Raw genomic sequence first — 19,373 nt, forward strand, 5'->3', positions numbered from 1 at the left:
CAGCAGAATAGTGAGCACAGCTCTGGAGTATAATACAGGATAATGATGTAATTTATGTACACAGTGACTGCACCAGCAGAATAGTGAGCGCAGCTCTGGAGTATAATACAGGATATGTAATGTAATGTATGTACACAGTGACTACACCAGCAGAATAGTGAGTGCAGCTCTGGGGTATAATACAGGATAAGTAATGTAATGTTTGTACACAGTGACTGCACCAGCAGAATAGTGAGCGCAGCTCTGGAGTATAATACAGGATAAGTAATGTAATGTATGTACACAGTGACTGCACCAGCAGAATAATGAGCGCAGCTCTGGAGTATAATACAGGATAAGTAATGTAATGTATGTACACAGTGACTGCACCAGCAGAATAGTGAGCGCAGCTCTGGAGTATAATACAGGATAAGTAATGTAATGTATGTACACAGTGACTGTACCAGCAGAATAGTGAGCGCAGCTCTGGAGTATAATATAGGATAAGTAATGTAATGTATGTACACAGTGACTGTACCAGCAGAATAGTGAGCGCAGCTCTGGAGTATAATACAGGATAAGTAATGTAATGTATATACACAGTGACTGCACCAGCAGAATAGTGAGCGCAGCTCTGGAGTATAATACAGGATAAGTAATGTAATGTATGTACACAGTGACTGTACCAGCAGAATAGTGAGCGCAGCTCTGGAGTATAATACAGGATAAGTAATGTAATGTATGTACACAGTGACTGCACCAGCAGAATAGTGAGCGCAGCTCTGGGGTATAATACAGGATAAGTAATGTAATGTATGTACACAGTGACTGTACCAGCAGAATAGTGAGCGCAGCTCTGGAGTATAATACAGGATAAGTAATGTAATGTATGTACACAGTGACTGTACCAGCAGAATAGTGAGCGCAGCTCTGGAGTATAATACAGGATAAGTAATGTAATGTATGTACACAGTGACTGTACCAGCAGAATAGTGAGCGCAGCTCTGGAGTATAATACAGGATAAGTAATGTAATGTATGTACACAGTGACTGCACCAGCAGAATAGTGAGCGCAGCTCTGGAGTATAATGCAGGATAAGTAATGTAATGTAATGTATGTACACAGTGACTGTACCAGCAGAATAGTGAGCGCAGCTCTGAAGTATAATAGAGGATAAGTAATGTAATGTATGTACACAGTGACTGTACCAGCAGAATAGTGAGCGCAGCTGTGGAGTATAATACAGGATAAGTAATGTAATGTATGTACACAGTGACTGCACCAGCAGAATAGTGAGCGCAGCTCTGGAGTATAATACAGGAAAAGTAATGTAATGTATGTACACAGTGACTGCACCAGCAGAATAGTGAGCGCAGCTGTGGAGTATAATACAGGATAAGTAATGTAATGTATGTACACAGTGACTATACCAGCAGAATAGTGAGCGCAGCTCTGGAGTATAATACAGGATAAGTAATGTAATGTATGTACACAGTGACTGTACCAGCAGAATAGTGAGCGCAGCTCTGGAGTATAATACAGGATAAGTAATGTAATGTATGTACACAGTGACTACACCAGCAGAATAGTGAGTGCAGCTCTGGAGTATAATACAGGATAAGTAATGTAATGTATGTACACAGTGACTGTACCAGCAGAATAGTGAGCGCAGCTCTGGAGTATAATATAGGATAAGTAATGTAATGTATGTACACAGTGACTGTACCAGCAGAATAGTGAGCGCAGCTCTGGAGTATAATATAGGATAAGTAATGTAATGTATGTACACAGTGACTGCACCAACAGAATAGCGAGCACAGCTCTGGAGTATAATACAGGATAAGTAATGTATTGTATGTACACAGTGACTGCACCAGCAGAATAGTGAGTGCAGCTCTGGAGTATAATACAGGATAAGTAATGTAATGTATGTACACAGTGACTGTACCAGCAGAATAGTGAGCGCCGCTCTGGAGTATAATACAGGATAAGTAATGTAATGTATGTACACAGTGACTGCACCAGCAGAATAGTGAGCACAGCTCTGGAGTATAATACAGGATAATGATGTAATTTATGTACACAGTGACTGCACCAGCAGAATAGTGAGCGCAGCTCTGGAGTATAATACAGGATATGTAATGTAATGTATGTACACAGTGACTACACCAGCAGAATAGTGAGTGCAGCTCTGGAGTATAATACAGGATAAGTAATGTAATGTATGTACACAGTGACTGTACCAGCAGAATAGTGAGCGCAGCTCTGGAGTATAATACAGGATAAGTAATGTAATGTATGTACACAGTGACTGTACCAGCAGAATAGTGAGCGCAGCTCTGGAGTATAATATAGGATAAGTAATGTAATGTATGTACACAGTGACTGCACCAGCAGAATAGTGAGCGCAGCTCTGGAGTATAATACAGGATAAGTAATGTAATGTATGTACACATTGACTGTACCAGCAGAATAGTGAGCGCAGCTCTGGAGTATAATACAGGATAAGTAATGTAATGTATATACACAGTGACTGCACCAGCAGAATAGTGAGCGCAGCTCTGGAGTATAATACAGGATAAGTAATGTAATGTATGTACACAGTGACTGTACCAGCAGAATAGTGAGCGCAGCTCTGGAGTATAATACAGGATAAGTAATATAATGTATGTACACAGTGACTGTACCAGCAGAATAGTGAGCGCAGCTCTGGAGTATAATACAGGATAAGTAATGTAATGTATGTACACAGTGACTGCACCAGCAGAATAGTGAGCGCAGCTCTGGAGTATAATACAGGATAAGTAATGTAATGTATGTACACAGTGACTGTACCAGCAGAATAGTGAGCGCAGCTCTGGAGTATAATACAGGATAAGTAATGTAATGTATGTACACAGTGACTGTACCAGCAGAATAGTGAGCGCAGCTCTGGAGTATAATACAGGATAAGTAATGTAATGTATGTACACAGTGACTGCACCAGCAGAATAGTGAGCGCAGCTCTGGAGTATAATGCAGGATAAGTAATGTAATGTATGTACACAGTGACTGTACCAGCAGAATAGTGAGCGCAGCTCTGAAGTATAATAGAGGATAAGTAATGTAATGTATGTACACAGTGACTGTACCAGCAGAATAGTGAGCGCAGCTGTGGAGTATAATACAGGATAAGTAATGTATGTACACAGTGACTGTACCAGCAGAATAGTGAGCGCAGCTCTGGAGTATAATGCAGGATAAGTAATGTAATGTATGTACACAGTGACTGCACCAGCAGAATAGTGAGCGCAGCTCTGGAGTATAATACAGGATAAGTAATGTAATGTATGTACACAGTGACTGTACCAGCAGAATAGTGAGCGCAGCTCTGAAGTATAATAGAGGATAAGTAATGTAATGTATGTACACAGTGACTGTACCAGCAGAATAGTGAGCGTAGCTCTGGAGTATAATACAGGATAAGTAATGTAATGTATGTACACAGTGACTGCACCAGCAGAATAGTGAGCGCAGCTCTGGAGTATAATGCAGGATAAGTAATGTAATGTATGTACACAGTGACTGCACCAGCAGAATAGTGAGCGCAGCTCTGGAGTATAATGCAGGATAAGTAATGTAATGTATGTACACAGTGACTGTACCAGCAGAATAGTGAGCGCAGCTCTGAAGTATAATAGAGGATAAGTAATGTAATGTATGTACACAGTGACTGTACCAGCAGAATAGTGAGCGCAGCTGTGGAGTATAATACAGGATAAGTAATGTAATGTATGTACACAGTGACTGTACCAGCAGAATAGTGAGCGCAGCTCTGGAGTATAATGCAGGATAAGTAATGTAATGTATGTACACAGTGACTGTACCAGCAGAATAGTGAGCGCAGCTCTGAAGTATAATAGAGGATAAGTAATGTAATGTATGTACACAGTGACTGTACCAGCAGAATAGTGAGCGCAGCTGTGGAGTATAATACAGGATAAGTAATGTAATGTATGTACACAGTGACTGTACCAGCAGAATAGTGAGCGCAGCTCTGGAGTATAATGCAGGATAAGTAATGTAATGTATGTACACAGTGACTGTACCAGCAGAATAGTGAGCGCAGCTCTGGAGTATAATACAGGATGAGTAATGTAATGTATGTACACAGTGACTGTACCAGCAGAATAGTGAGCGTAGCTCTGGAGTATAATACAGGATAAGTAATGTAATGTATGTACACAGTGACTGCACCAGCAGAATAGTGAGCGCAGCTCTGGAGTATAATACAGGATAAGTAATGTAATGTATGTACACAGTGACTGCACCAGCAGAATAGTGAGCGCAGCTCTGAAGTATAATAGAGGATAAGTAATGTAATGTATGTACACAGTGACTGTACCAGCAGAATAGTGAGCGCAGCTCTGAAGTATAATAGAGGATAAGTAATGTAATGTATGTACACAGTGACTGCACCAGCAGAATAGTGAGCGCAGCTCTGGAGTATAATACAGGATAAGTAATGTAATGTATGTACACAGTGACTGTACCAGCAGAATAGTGAGCGCAGCTCTGGAGTATAATACAGGATAAGTAATGTAATGTATGTACACAGTGACTGTACCAGCAGAATAGTGAGCGCAGCTCTGGAGTATAATACAGGATAAGTAATGTAATGTATGTACACAGTGACTGTACCAGCAGAATAGTGAGCGCAGCTCTGGAGTATAATACAGGATAAGTAATGTAATGTGTGTACACAGTGACTGTACCAGCAGAATAGTGAGCGCAGCTCTGGAGTATAATACAGGATAAGTAATGTAATGTATGTACTCAGTGACTGCACCAGCAGAATAGTGAGCGCAGCTCTGGAGTATAATACAGGATAAGTAATGTAATGTATGTACACAGTGACTGTACCAGCAGAATAGTGAGCGCAGCTCTGGAGTATAATACAGGATAAGTAATGTAATGTATGTACACAGTGACTGCACCAGCAGAATAGTGAGCGCAGCTCTGGAGTATAATACAGGATAAGTAATGTAATGTATGTACACAGTGACTGTACCAGCAGAATAGTGAGCGCAGCTCTGGAGTATAATACAGGATAAGCAATGTAATGTATGTACACAGTGACTGTACCAGCAGAATAGTGAGCGCAGCTCTGGAGTATAATACAGGATAAGTAATGTAATGTATGTACACAGTGACTGTACCAGCAGAATAGTGAGCGCAGCTCTGGAGTATAATACAGGATAAGTAATGTAATGTATGTACACAGTGACTACACCAGCAGAATAGTGAGCGCAGCTCTGGAGTATAATACAGGATAAGTAATGTAATGTATGTACACAGTGACTGTACCAGCAGAATAGTGAGCGCAGCTCTGGAGTATAATATAGGATAAGTAATGTAATGTATGTACACAGTGACTGTACCAGCAGAATAGTGAGCGCAGCTCTGGAGTATAATACAGGATAAGTAATGTAATGTATGTACACAGTGACTGCACCAGCAGAATAGTGAGCGCAGCTCTGGAGTATAATACAGGATAAGTAATGTAATGTATGTACACAGTGACTGTACCAGCAGAATAGTGAGCGCAGCTCTGGAGTATAATACAGGATAAGTAATGTAATGTATGTACACAGTGACTGCACCAGCAGAATAGTGAGCGCAGCTCTGGAGTATAATACAGGATAAGTAATGTAATGTATGTACACAGTGACTGCACCAGCAGAATAGTGAGCGCAGCTCTGGGGTATAATACAGGATAAGTAATGTAATGTATGTACACAGTGACTGCACCAGCAGAATAGTGAGCGCAGCTCTGGAGTATAATACAGGATAAGTAATGTAATGTATGTACACAGTGACTGTACCAGCAGAATAGTGAGCGCAGCTCTGGGGTATAATACAGGATAAGTAATGTAATGTATGTACACAGTGACTGCACCAGCAGAATAGTGAGCGCAGCTCTGGAGTATAATACAGGATAAGTAATGTAATGTATGTACACAGTGACTGTACCAGCAGAATAGTGAGCGCAGCTCTGGGGTATAATACAGGATAAGTAATGTAATGTATGTACACAGTGACTGCACCAGCAGAATAGTGAGCGCAGCTCTGGAGTATAATACAGGACAAGTAATGTAATGTATGTACACAGTGACTGTACCAGCAGAATAGTGAGCGCAGCTCTGGAGTATAATACAGGATAAGTAATTTAATGTATGTACACAGTGACTGCACCAGCAGAATAGTGAGCGCAGCTCTGGGGTATAATACAGGATAAGTAATGTAATGTATGTACACAGTGACTGCACCAGCAGAATAGTGAGCGCAGCTCTGGAGTATAATGCAGGATAAGTAATTTAATGTATGTACACAGTGACTGCACCAGCAGAATAGTGAGCGCAGCTCTGGGGTATAATACAGGATAAGTAATGTAATGTATGTACACAGTGACTGCACCAGCAGAATAGTGAGCGCAGCTCTGGAGTATAATGCAGGATAAGTAATGTAATGTATGTACACAGTGACTGTACCAGCAGAATAGTCAGCGCAGCTCTGGGGTATAATACAGGATAAGTAATGTAATGTATGTACACAGTGACTGCACCAGCAGAATAGTGAGCGCAGCTCTGGAGTATAATACAGGATAAGTAATGTAATGTATGTACACAGTGACTGCACCAGCAGAATAGTGAGCGCAGCTCTGGAGTATAATACAGGATAAGTAATGTATATACAACCAAAGGCAACCTATTGCTATTGTGGTGTAGACGTGGACTGGAGCTTCTGGGTAGTGGTGGGCGCAGTCTGGGGGCCCTTCACATGGTGATTCATGAATTGTATTTCACGGCAAAAGTTGGAGTGGCTTTTTCGAGGGCGGTGACCCCATGTAATAATTTCATACCTCCTACATAAACTATATCATTTTCACCATTCTCATTGACGCCTTTTATGCTCACCGTAACTAGTGTTGTGATGTTATTGTGCGGTTTGTTATGGTTACGATGTTACCAAATGTAATTTATTAAAATTAGAAGTGCGTCGCCTCTCACGATTACACTGAATGTTAAATAGACTGGACAATACTGTCATGGTTGCTTATGGCCAAAGCTGCTCTCTGCAGACCTGACTACGAAATAAAGTAGTTGTAAGGCCAGCTACTATAATCTGGTAAGATCGGACCAGAATGGAGACTGCTGTGGACCGATCTTAGATTACGCCTCCACCAGCAGAACCAACATTGATTGGCCGAATGCTGTACTCTGTATGGCATTCGGCCAATCAACGCTGGTCAATGCTTTTCTATGCCGAGATTTAGCAGTGCGTGCTGGCTGTGCGCTCAGCTCAACCACACCGGAGATGCAGCCGAGCTGAGCGCACAACCAGCACTGCTACACCAGAGAACCGCTGAACCCTGCTTGCACACTCAGCTCAGCTGCATCAGAGATGCAGCATAGCTGAGTGTGCAGCAGGGTTCAGCGGTTCTTCGGCCAATCAACGTTGATTCTGACGTAGGAGGCGGAGTCTAATATTGGTCCACAGCAGTCTCCATTCTGGTCCGATATTAGACTCCACCTCCTCACAGACGAGCTTCCGGAAGAACCAGCGTTGATTGGCTGAATGCTGTACTCTGTATGGCATTCGGCCAATCAACACTGGTCAATACATTCCTATGGGAAAAAGTCAGCTCCTGCATATCACAAGCTGACAGGGATCCCGACCAGATAGAGCCCCAAAGAGCTGGGTGAGTGACATCCCCCCCTAAATAAAGGTAACCCCTAGCTAACCCTGCCTGTACATCTGTCCCTGTCTCACAGTCACAGTCCCAAATTAATTGAATGTTAAATCCACCATTCGTCTAAATTGGAGGTCACCTGATTTCGGCAGCCAATAACTTTTTCTGATTTTTTTTCGATGCCTTCATTGTCGTAGTTCCTGTCCCCCCCAAAAAAAAGCGCCAGGGAAGGTGGGAGGGGATACAAATTTTTACTGCGTTTGCCTCGTGGTATTCAATCACAATCGAATACCTCGAATGGCCTGATATTCGATCAAATACCTATTCGATCAAACGGCGTTCGCTCATCTCTATTACTTACCTCTCTCTGAAGGCTTCAGGGCCTACTTGTGTGATGTCTCAGACGTCACATGACCGGGGCCTGCGTCCTTATGTGTCGTGACGCAGGCCCCTGGTCACATGACGTCCCTGACGTCATAGAAGATAGCCGACAGCGGGGAGCGCAGGGATAGGTAAGTAACAGTGTTTACAGAAGAGGGCGCTAGCTTCCCAGGCACACATCCAGGGGAGCAAGCCCGACTCCTACCACCACCAAGCATGGCTAAGCCACCTGAGCAAACCAGACACTCACCAACCAAACAGCAGCCAACCACCAAACCAAAAACTCCAACAGATGATAACCAAGGCCGAAATAAAGGCGACCACAGAGGCAAACAGAGAGCGGTACATTGAAGAATGGAGAAACCAAATAAATAACTCCAAGAAACTCACCAATGTGTACCAATCCCTACAAAGGGACTACACCATGGCCACCTACCTGGAGAGAATACGCCACCCCAAGCACAGACAGACCCTGAGCCGATACAGACTGAGCGCCCACAACCTAGAGATAGAGACGGGGCGATACAGACAGACGTACAAGCCACGGGAGAAGAGACTGTGCCAGCACTGTGACCAGGGGGCCCTAGAAGACCAGACCCACTTCCTGCTACACTGCACCAAATACTCAGCTGTGAGGGCCGTCTACTACCAAAGACTCTCTGCCCACATCCCAGACTTCATATCTGCAGACGAGAAGAGGAAACTCTACATCCTACTGGGAGAAGAAGAGGCCACTGTGGAGATCGCTGCCCAATACGTGTCCAGCTGTCACCAAACAAGAGGAAGATGAGACTCCATGGACTGTTATATTTATCCCAATACACCCGCCCCGCCCCACCTCCCCATATAGAGGTCACCAACGAAGAGGAAGATGAGACTCCACGGACTGTTATATTTATCCCAATACACCCGCCCCACCCCACCCCCACCTCCCCATATAGCAGTCACCAACGAAGAGGAAGATGAGACTCCACGGACTGTTATATTTATCCAATACACCCGCCCCACCCCCACCCCCCCATATAGCAGTCACCAATGAAGAGGAAGATGAGACTCCACGGACTGTTATATTTATCCAATACACCCGCCCCCCCCCCCCACCCCCCCCCATATAGCAGTCACCAACGAAGAGGAAGATGAGACTCCACGGACTGTTATATTTATCCCAATATACCCGCCCCACCCCACCCCCACCTCCCCATATAGCAGTCACCAACGAAGAGGAAGATGAGACTCCACGGACTGTTATATTTATCCAATACACCCGCCCCACCCCCACCCCCCCATATAGCAGTCACCAACAAAGAGGAAGATGAGACTCCACGGACTGTTATATTTACCCCAATACACCCGCCCCACCCCACCCCCACCTCCCCATATAGCGGCCACCAACTAAGAGGAAGATGAGACTCCACGGACTGTTATATTTATCCCAATACACCCGCCCCAGCCCACCCCACCCCCACCTCCCCATATAGCGGTCACCAATGAAGAGGAAGATGAGACTCCACGGACTGTTATATTTATCCTAATACACCCGCCCCACCCCCACCTCCCCATATAGCGGTCACCAACTAAGAGGAAGATGAGACTCCATGGACTGTTATATTTATCCCAATACACCCGCCCCACCCCACCCCACCCCACCCCCCCATATAGCGGTCACCAATGAAGAGGAAGATGAGACTCCACGGACTGTTATATTTATCCCAATACACCCGCCTCCCATACCCACCACTCACCCCTCACCCTCCCACCCGACTCCGACTCCAACTCCCCATCCCCTCCACTAGCTTTGGCAATGCCAAATATCTATTTGGACGTGCCAATAAGGCTTGTTTGATTTGATATGACTCCGCCCCTTCTATCCTCATAGTGTAGAGTGTTGTAGTACAGTGTTGGTCCTGCAGGGGCTGCTGTCGTCCTGGACATTCAGATAAGCGGCGCCTGCAGTACCACAGTTGGCCGTAGAGGCCGGTAATCTCTATATATGATACGCAGTGCGCTTGATCCCCGGCAGGTGTCGCTATCTGCTTCCTGGTGTCTGTTATGCGGATGTTCCCCGGCAGGTGTCGCTGTGCTCCCTCCATTCTTCCCGCTCAGGCCCCCGGGCCGCGTCCATAGTAACGGCCGAGAGTGAGCGGTGGCTGCAGTGCGCAGGCGCAGAGGACTGAGGCGGACACGGAGAGGGAAGAGGAGACGGCGGTGAGTGGATGTCATGTGTGAATAGTGCTGGAAATACTGCTGCTCTGCGGTATCACTGCGCGCTGTGTGTCATGTGTATAGGCTGCTATACATACTGTGTGTTATATGTCTACAGGCTACCTATAGATCCTGTGTATTATATACAGTATATACGGGCTGGTAGCCCTATAGATCCTGTGTATTATATACAGTATATACAGGCTGGTAGCCCTATAGATCCTGTGTATTATATACAGTATATACCGGCTGGTAGACCTATAGATCCTGTGTATTATATACAGTATATACCGGCTGGTAGCCCTATAGATCCTGTGTATTATATACAGTATATACCGGCTGGTAGACCTATAGATCCTGTGTATTATATACAGTATATACAGGCTGTTACACCTATAGATCCTGTGTATTATATACAGTATATACAGGCTGGTAGCCCTATAGATCCTGTGTATTATATACAGTATATACAGGCTGGTAGACCTATAGACCCTGTGTATTATATACAGTATATACAGGCTGGTAGACCTATAGACCCTGTGTATTATATACAGTATATACCGGCTGGTAGACCTATAGATCCTGTGTATTATATACAGTATATACAGGCTGGTAGACCTATAGATCCTGTGTATTATATACAGTATATACAGGCTGGTAGACCTATAGACCCTGTGTATTATATACAGTATATACCGGCTGGTAGCCCTATAGATCCTGTGTATTATATACAGTATATACCGGCTGGTACACCTATAGATCCTGTGTATTATATACAGTATATACCGGCTGGTAGACCTATAGATCCTGTGTATTATATACAGTATATACGGGCTGGTAGCCCTATAGATCCTCTGTATTATATACAGTATATACCGGCTGGTAGACCTATAGATCCTGTGTATTATATACAGTATATACAGGCTGGTAGCCCTATAGATCCTGTGTATTATATACAGTATATACCGGCTGGTAGACCTATAGATCCTGTGTATTATATACTGTATATACAGGCTGGTAGCTCTATAGATCCTGTGTATTATATACGGTATATACAGGCTGGTAGCCCTATAGGTCCTGTGTATTATATACAGTCTGTTACACCTATAGACCCTGTGTATTATATACAGTATATACAGGCTGGTAGACCTATACACCCTGTGTATTATATACAGTATATACAGGCTGGTAGACCTATAGGTCCTGTGTATTATATACAGTATATACAGGCTGGTAGACCTATAGATCCGGTGTATTATATACAGTATATACGGGCTGGTACACCTATAGATCCTGTGTATTATATACAGTATATACGGGCTGGTAGCCCTATAGATCCTGTGTATTATATATAGTATATACAGGCTGGTAGACCTATAGATCCTGTGTATTATATACAGTATATACCGGCTGGTAGACCTATAGATCCTGTGTATTATATACAGTATATACGGGCTGGTAGACCTATAGATCCTGTGTATTATATACAGTATATACAGGCTGGTAGACTTATAGATCCTGTGTATTATATACAGTATATACAGGCTGGTAGACGTATAGATCCTGTGTATTATATACAGTATATACAGGCTGGTAGCTCTATAGATCCTGTGTATTATATACAGTATATACAGGCTGGTAGCTCTATAGATCCTGTGTATTATATACAGTATATACAGGCTGGTAGACTTATAGATCCTGTGTATTATATACAGTATATACAGGCTGGTAGACGTATAGATCCTGTGTATTATATACAGTATATACAGGCTGGTAGCCCTATAGATCCTGTGTATTATATACAGTATATACAGGCTGGTAGACTTATAGATCCTGTGTATTATATACAGTATATACAGGCTGGTAGACCTATAGATCCTGTGTATTATATACAGTATATACAGGCTGGTAGACCTATAGATCCTGTGTATTATATACGGTATATACCGGCTGGTAGACCTATAGATCCTGTGTATTATATACGGTATATACCGGCTGGTAGAGCTATAGATCCTGTGTATTATATACAGTATATAAGGGCTGGTAGACCTATAGATCCTCTGTATTATATACAGTATATACGGGCTGGTAGACCTATAGATCCTGTGTATTATATAAAGTATATACAGGCTGGTAGACCTATAGATCCTGTGTATTATATACAGTATATACGGGCTTGTAGACCTATAGATCCTGTGTATTATATACAGTATATACCGGCTGGTAGCCCTATAGATCCTGTGTATTATATACAGTATATACGGGCTGGTAGACCTATAGATCCTGTGTATTATATACAGTATATACAGGCTGGTAGACCTATAGATCCTGTGTATTATATACAGTATATACAGGCTGGTAGACCTATAGATCCTGTGTATTATATACAGTATATACAGGCTGGTAGCCCTATAGATCTTGTGTATTATATACAGTATATACGGGCTGGTAGACCTATAGATCCTGTGTATTATATATGGGCTGGTAGACCTATAGATCCTGTGTATTATATACAGTATATACAGGCTGGTAGCCCTATAGATCCTGTGTATTATATACAGTATATACAGGCTGGTAGCCCTATAGATCCTGTGTATTATATACAGTATATACGGGCTGGTAGACCTATAGATCCTGTGTATTATATACAGTATATACAGGCTGGTAGACCTATAGATCCTGTGTATTATATACAGTATATACAGGCTGGTAGACCTATAGATCCTGTGTATTATATACAGTATATACAGGCTGGTAGCCCTATAGATCCTGTGTATTATATACAGTATATACGGGCTGGTACACCTATAGATCCTGTGTATTATATACAGTATATACAGGCTGGTAGACCTATAGATCCTGTGTATTATATACAGTATATACAGGCTGGTAGACCTATAGATCCTGTGTATTATATACAGTATATACAGGCTGGTAGCCCTATAGACCCTGTGTATTATATACAGTATATACGGGCTGGTAGACCTATAGATCCTGTGTATTATATACAGTATATACCGGCTGGTACACCTATAGATCCTGTGTATTATATACAGTATATACAGGCTGGTAGCCCTATAGATCCTGTGTATTATATACAGTATATACAGGCTGGTAGACCTATAGATCCTGTGTATTATATACAGTATATACAGGCTGGTAGACCTATAGACCTTGTGTATTGTATACAGGCTGGTAGACCTATAGACCTTGTGTATTATATACAGTATATACAGGCTGGTAGACCTATAGATCCTGTGTATTATATACAGTATATACGGGCTGGTAGACCTATAGATCCTGTGTATTATATACAGTATATACAGGCTGGTAGCCTTATAGATCCTGTGTATTATATACGGTATATACCGGCTGGTAGAGCTATAGACCCTGTGTATTATATACGGTATATACAGGCTGGTACACCTATAGATCCTGTGTATTATATACGGTATATACGGGCTGGTACACCTATAGATTCTGTGTATTATATACAGTATATACGGGCTGGTAGCCCTATAGATCCTGTGTATTATATACAGTATATACCGGCTGGTACATCTATAGATCCTGTGTATTATATACAGTATATACCGGCTGGTACATCTATAGATCCTGTGTATTATATACAGTATATACAGGCTGGTAGCCCTATAAATCCTGTGTATTATATACAGTATATACAGGCTGGTAGCCCTATAGATCCTGTGTATTATATACAGTATATACAGGCTGGTAGCCCTATAGATCCTGTGTATTATATACAGTATATACGGGCTGGTAGCCCTATAGATCCTGTGTATTATATACAGTATATACAGGCTGGTAGACCTATAGATCTTGTGTATTATATACAGTATATACGGGCTGGTAGACCTATAGATCCTGTGTATTATGTACAGTATATACAGGTTGGTACACCTATAGATCCTGTGTATTATATACAGTATATACCGGCTGGTACACCTATAGATCCTGTGTATTATATACAGTATATACGGGCTGGTAGACCTATAGATCCTGTGTATTATATACAGTATATGCGGGCTGGTAGACCTATAGATCCTGTGTATTATATACAGTATATACAGGCTGGTAGCCCTATAGATCCTGTGTATTATATACAGTATATACAGGCTGGTAGACCTATAGATCCTGTGTATTATATACAGTATATACCGGCTGGTACTCCTATAGATCCTGTGTATTATATACAGTATATACGGGCTGGTAGCCCTATAGATCCTGTGTATTATATACAGTATATACAGGTTGGTACACCTATAGATCCTGTGTATTATATACAGTATATACAGGCTGGTAGCCCTATAGATCCTGTGTATTATATACAGTATATACAGGCTGGTAGACCTATAGATCCTGTGTATTATATACAGTATATACAGGCTGGTAGACCTATAGACCCTGTGTATTATATACAGTATATACCGGCTGGTAGACCTATAGATCCTGTGTATTATATACAGTATATACGGGCTGGTAGACCTATAGATCCTGTGTATTTTATACAGTATATACGGGCTAGTAGCCCTATAGATCCTGTGTATTATATACAGTATATACGGGCTGGTAGACCTATAGATCCTGTGTATTATATACAGTATATACGGGCTGGTAGACCTATAGATCCTGTGTATTATATACTGTATATACAGGCTGGTAGCTCTATAGATCCTGTGTATTATATACGGTATATACAGGCTGGTAGCCCTATAGGTCCTGTGTATTATATACAGTATATACAGGCTGGTAGCCCTATAGATCCTGTGTATTATATACAGTATATACGGGCTGGTAGACCTATAGATCCTGTGTATTATATACAGTATATACAGGCTGGTAGCCCTATAGACCCTGTGTATTATATACAGCATATACGGGCTGGTAGACCTATAGACCCTGTGTATTATATACAGTATATACGGGCTGGTAGACCTATAGGTCCTGTGTATTATATACAGTATATACAGGCTGGTAGACCTATAGATCCCGTGTATTATATACAGTATATACAGGCTGGTAGACCTATAGATCCTGTGTATTATATACAGTATATACAGGCTGGCAGCCCTATAGACCCTGTGTATTATATACAGTATATACGGGCTGATAGACCTATAGATCCTGTGTATTATATACAGTATATACAGGCTGGTAGACCTATAGACCCTGTGTATTATATACAGTATATACCGGCTGGTAGACCTATAGATCCTGTGTATTATATACAGTATATACCGGCTGGTAGACCTATAGATCCTGTGTATTATATACAGTATATACCGGCTGGTAGACCTATAGATCCTGTGTATTATATACAGTATATACGGGCTGGTAGACCTATAGATCCTGTGTATTATATACAGTATATACGGGCTGGTAGACCTATAGATCCTGTGTATTATATACAGGCTGGTAGACCTATAGATCCTGTGTATTATATACAGTATATACAGGCTGGTAGACCTATAGATCCTGTGTATTATATACAGTATATACGGGCTGGTAGACCTATAGGTCCTGTGTATTATATACAGTATATACAGGCTGGTAGACCTATAGATCCCGTGTATTATATACAGTATATACAGGCTGGTAGACCTATAGATCCTGTGTATTATATACAGTATATACAGGCTGGCAGCCCTATAGACCCTGTGTATTATATACAGTATATACGGGCTGATAGACCTATAGATCCTGTGTATTATATACAGTATATACAGGCTGGTAGACCTATAGACCCTGTGTATTATATACAGTATATACCGGCTGGTAGACCTATAGATCCTGTGTATTATATACAGTATATACGGGCTGGTAGACCTATAGATCCTGTGTATTATATACAGTATATACCGGCTGGTAGACCTATAGATCCTGTGTATTATATACAGTATATACGGGCTGGTAGACCTATAGATCCTGTGTATTATATACGGGCTGGTAGACCTATAGATCCTGTGTATTATATACAGTATATACAGGCTGGTAGCCCTATAGATCCTGTGTATTATATACAGGCTGGTAGACCTATAGATCCTGTGTATTATATACAGTATATACGGGCTGGTAGACCTATAGATCCTGTGTATTATATACAGTATATACCGGCTGGTAGACCTATAGATCCTGTGTATTATATACAGTATATACGGGCTGGTAGACCTATAGATCCTGTGTATTATATACAGTATATACGGGCTGGTAGACCTATAGATCCTGTGTATTATATACAGGCTGGTAGACCTATAGATCCTGTGTATTATATACAGTATATACGGGCTGGTAGACCTGTAGATCCTGTGTATTATATACGGGCTGGTAGACCTATAGATCCTGTGTATTATATACAGTATATACAGGCTGGTAGCCCTATAGATCCTGTGTATTATATACAGGCTGGTAGACCTATAGATCCTGTGTATTATATACAGTATATACGGGCTGGTAGACCTATAGATCCTGTGTATTATATACAGGCTGGTAGACCTATAGATCCTGTGTATTATATACAGTATATACAGGCTGGTAGACCTATAGATCCTGTGTATTATATACAGTATGTACGGGCTGGTAGACCTATAGATCCTGTGTATTATATACAGTATGTACGGGCTGGTAGACCTATAGATCCTGTGTATTATATACAGTATATACGGGCTGGTAGACCTATAGATCCTGTGTATTATATACGGGCTGGTAGACCTATAGATCCTGTGTATTATATACAGTATATACAGGCTGGTAGACCTATAGATCCTGTGTATTATATACAGTATATACAGGCTGGTAGACCTATAGATCCTGTGTATTATATACAGTATGTACGGGCTGGTAGACCTATAGATTCTGTGTATTATATACAGTATATACAGGCTGGTGTTTGTGTTTTTCCTTTATTACCTGATAATTAACCTGCAGGGATTCCCTAATGATGAGCTGAGATCAGGGAGATCTCCCAGCGGGGGGCGCCATCTGCACAGCCTGTACCTCAGCAACCGCAGCATGTATAGTACAGTATAACTGTATGATGTCAGTAACAGGGGGCGGGGCTGTGACAAACTCTCAGACATGATATACAGTCCTATGAAAAAGTTAGTGCCCCCCTATTAATCTTAATCATTTTTGGTTGTAAATATGTTGGTGTTTGCCATGTCAGTCTGATCTCTCTAATAACTGATGGACACAGTAATATTTCAGGATTGGAATGAGGTTTATTGTACTAACAGAGAATGTGCAATATGCATTACACCAAAATGTGACCGGTGCAAAAGTCTGGGCACCCCAACAGAGACGTGCCAGTAATATTTAGTAGCTCCTCCTTTTGCCTCTAGTCGCTTCCTGTAGCTGTTAATCAGTTCCTGGATCCTGGATGAAGGGATTTTGGACCGTTCCTCTTTACAATTCGCGTTCAGTTCAGTGTGATGGTGGCCGAGCATGGACAGCCCGCTTCCAATCATCCCACAGATGTTCAATGATATTCAGGTCTGGGGACTGGGATGGCCATTCCAGAACATTGTAATTGTTCCTCTGCATGAATGCCTGAGGATTTGGAGCGGTGTTTTGGATCATTGTCTTGCTGAAATATCCATCCCCGGCGTAACTTCAACTTCGTCACTGATTCTTGAACATTATTCTCAAGAATCTGCTGATACTGAGTGGAATCCATGCGACCCTCAACTTTACCAAGATTCCCGGTGCCGGCATTGGCCACACAGCCCCAAAGCATGATGGAACCTCCACCAAATTTTACAGTGGGTAGCATGTGTTTTTCTTGGAATGCTGTTTTTTTAGACGCCATGCATAACGCCTTTTTGTATGACCAAACAACTCAATCTTTGTTTCATCAGTCCACAGGACCTTCTTCCAAAATGAAGCTGGCTTGTCCCAATGTGCTTTTTCATACCTCAGGCGACTCTGTTTGTGGCGTACGTGCAGAAACGGCTTCTTTCTCATCACTCTCCCATACAGCTTCTATTTGTGCAAAGTGCGCTGTATTGTTACCGATGCACAGTGACACCATCTGCAGCAAGATGATGCTGCAGCTCTTTGGAGGTGGTCTGTGGATTGTCCTTGACTGTTCTCACCATTCTTCTTCTCTGCCTTTCTGATATTTTTCTTGGCCTGCCACTTCTGGGCTTAACAAGAACTGTCCCTGTGGTCTTCCATTTCCTTACTATGTTCCTCACATTGGAAACTGACAGGTTAAATCTCTGAGACTTTTTGTCTCCTTCCCCTGAACAACTATGTAGAACAATCTTTGTTTTCAGATCATTTGAGAGCGGGCTGTCCATGCTCGGCCACCATCAAACTGAACTGAACGCGAATTGTTTTGTAAAGAGGAATGGTCCAAAATCCCTTCATCCAGGATCCAGGAACTGATTAACAGCAACAGGAAGCGACTAGAGGCAAAAGGAGGAGCTACTAAATATTACTGGCACTGTTCTGTTGAGGTGCCCAGACTTCTGCACCGGTCACATTTTGGTGTAATGCATATTGCACATTCTCTGTTAGTACAATAAACCTCATTCCAATCCTGAAATATTACTGTGTCCATCAGTTATTAGAGAGATCAGACTGACATGGCAAACACCAACATATTTACACCTAACAAGGATTAAGATTAATAGGGGGGCACTAACTTATACATAGGACTGTATACAGCTGGTTGTCAGTAATGGGCGGGGCTGTGACAACCTCTCAGACATGATATATACAGCTGGTTGTCAGTAGTAATAGATGATTTGTTGAGCTGGTGGTTCCTGAGTATCGGTGTGACAGATAAGGGGTGTATATAATTTGGGGGTTCTATACGAGGCCTCTTCTGTATTTGGTGGTGTCGGCGTCTCGGTTCCCATTCTCTCGGGTGTATACTGACTTCCTCGGCCCTCTTCATCTTCTTCTTCTTCTTCTTTTCACAATTTATTACAGATTTGATTATTTCTTTTTTATCTGACGTCACGTTGAAGAACAAAAGCGGCGTCTGCGCCCGCCGGTGGCGAGGAGCTTCTATAAATAGTCGCTGGCAGCTGTGACACCTACCGCGCTATTTGT

This window comes from Leptodactylus fuscus, chromosome 1 (genome assembly GCF_031893055.1).
Source record: "Leptodactylus fuscus isolate aLepFus1 chromosome 1, aLepFus1.hap2, whole genome shotgun sequence".
NCBI lineage: Eukaryota > Metazoa > Chordata > Amphibia > Anura > Leptodactylidae > Leptodactylus > Leptodactylus fuscus.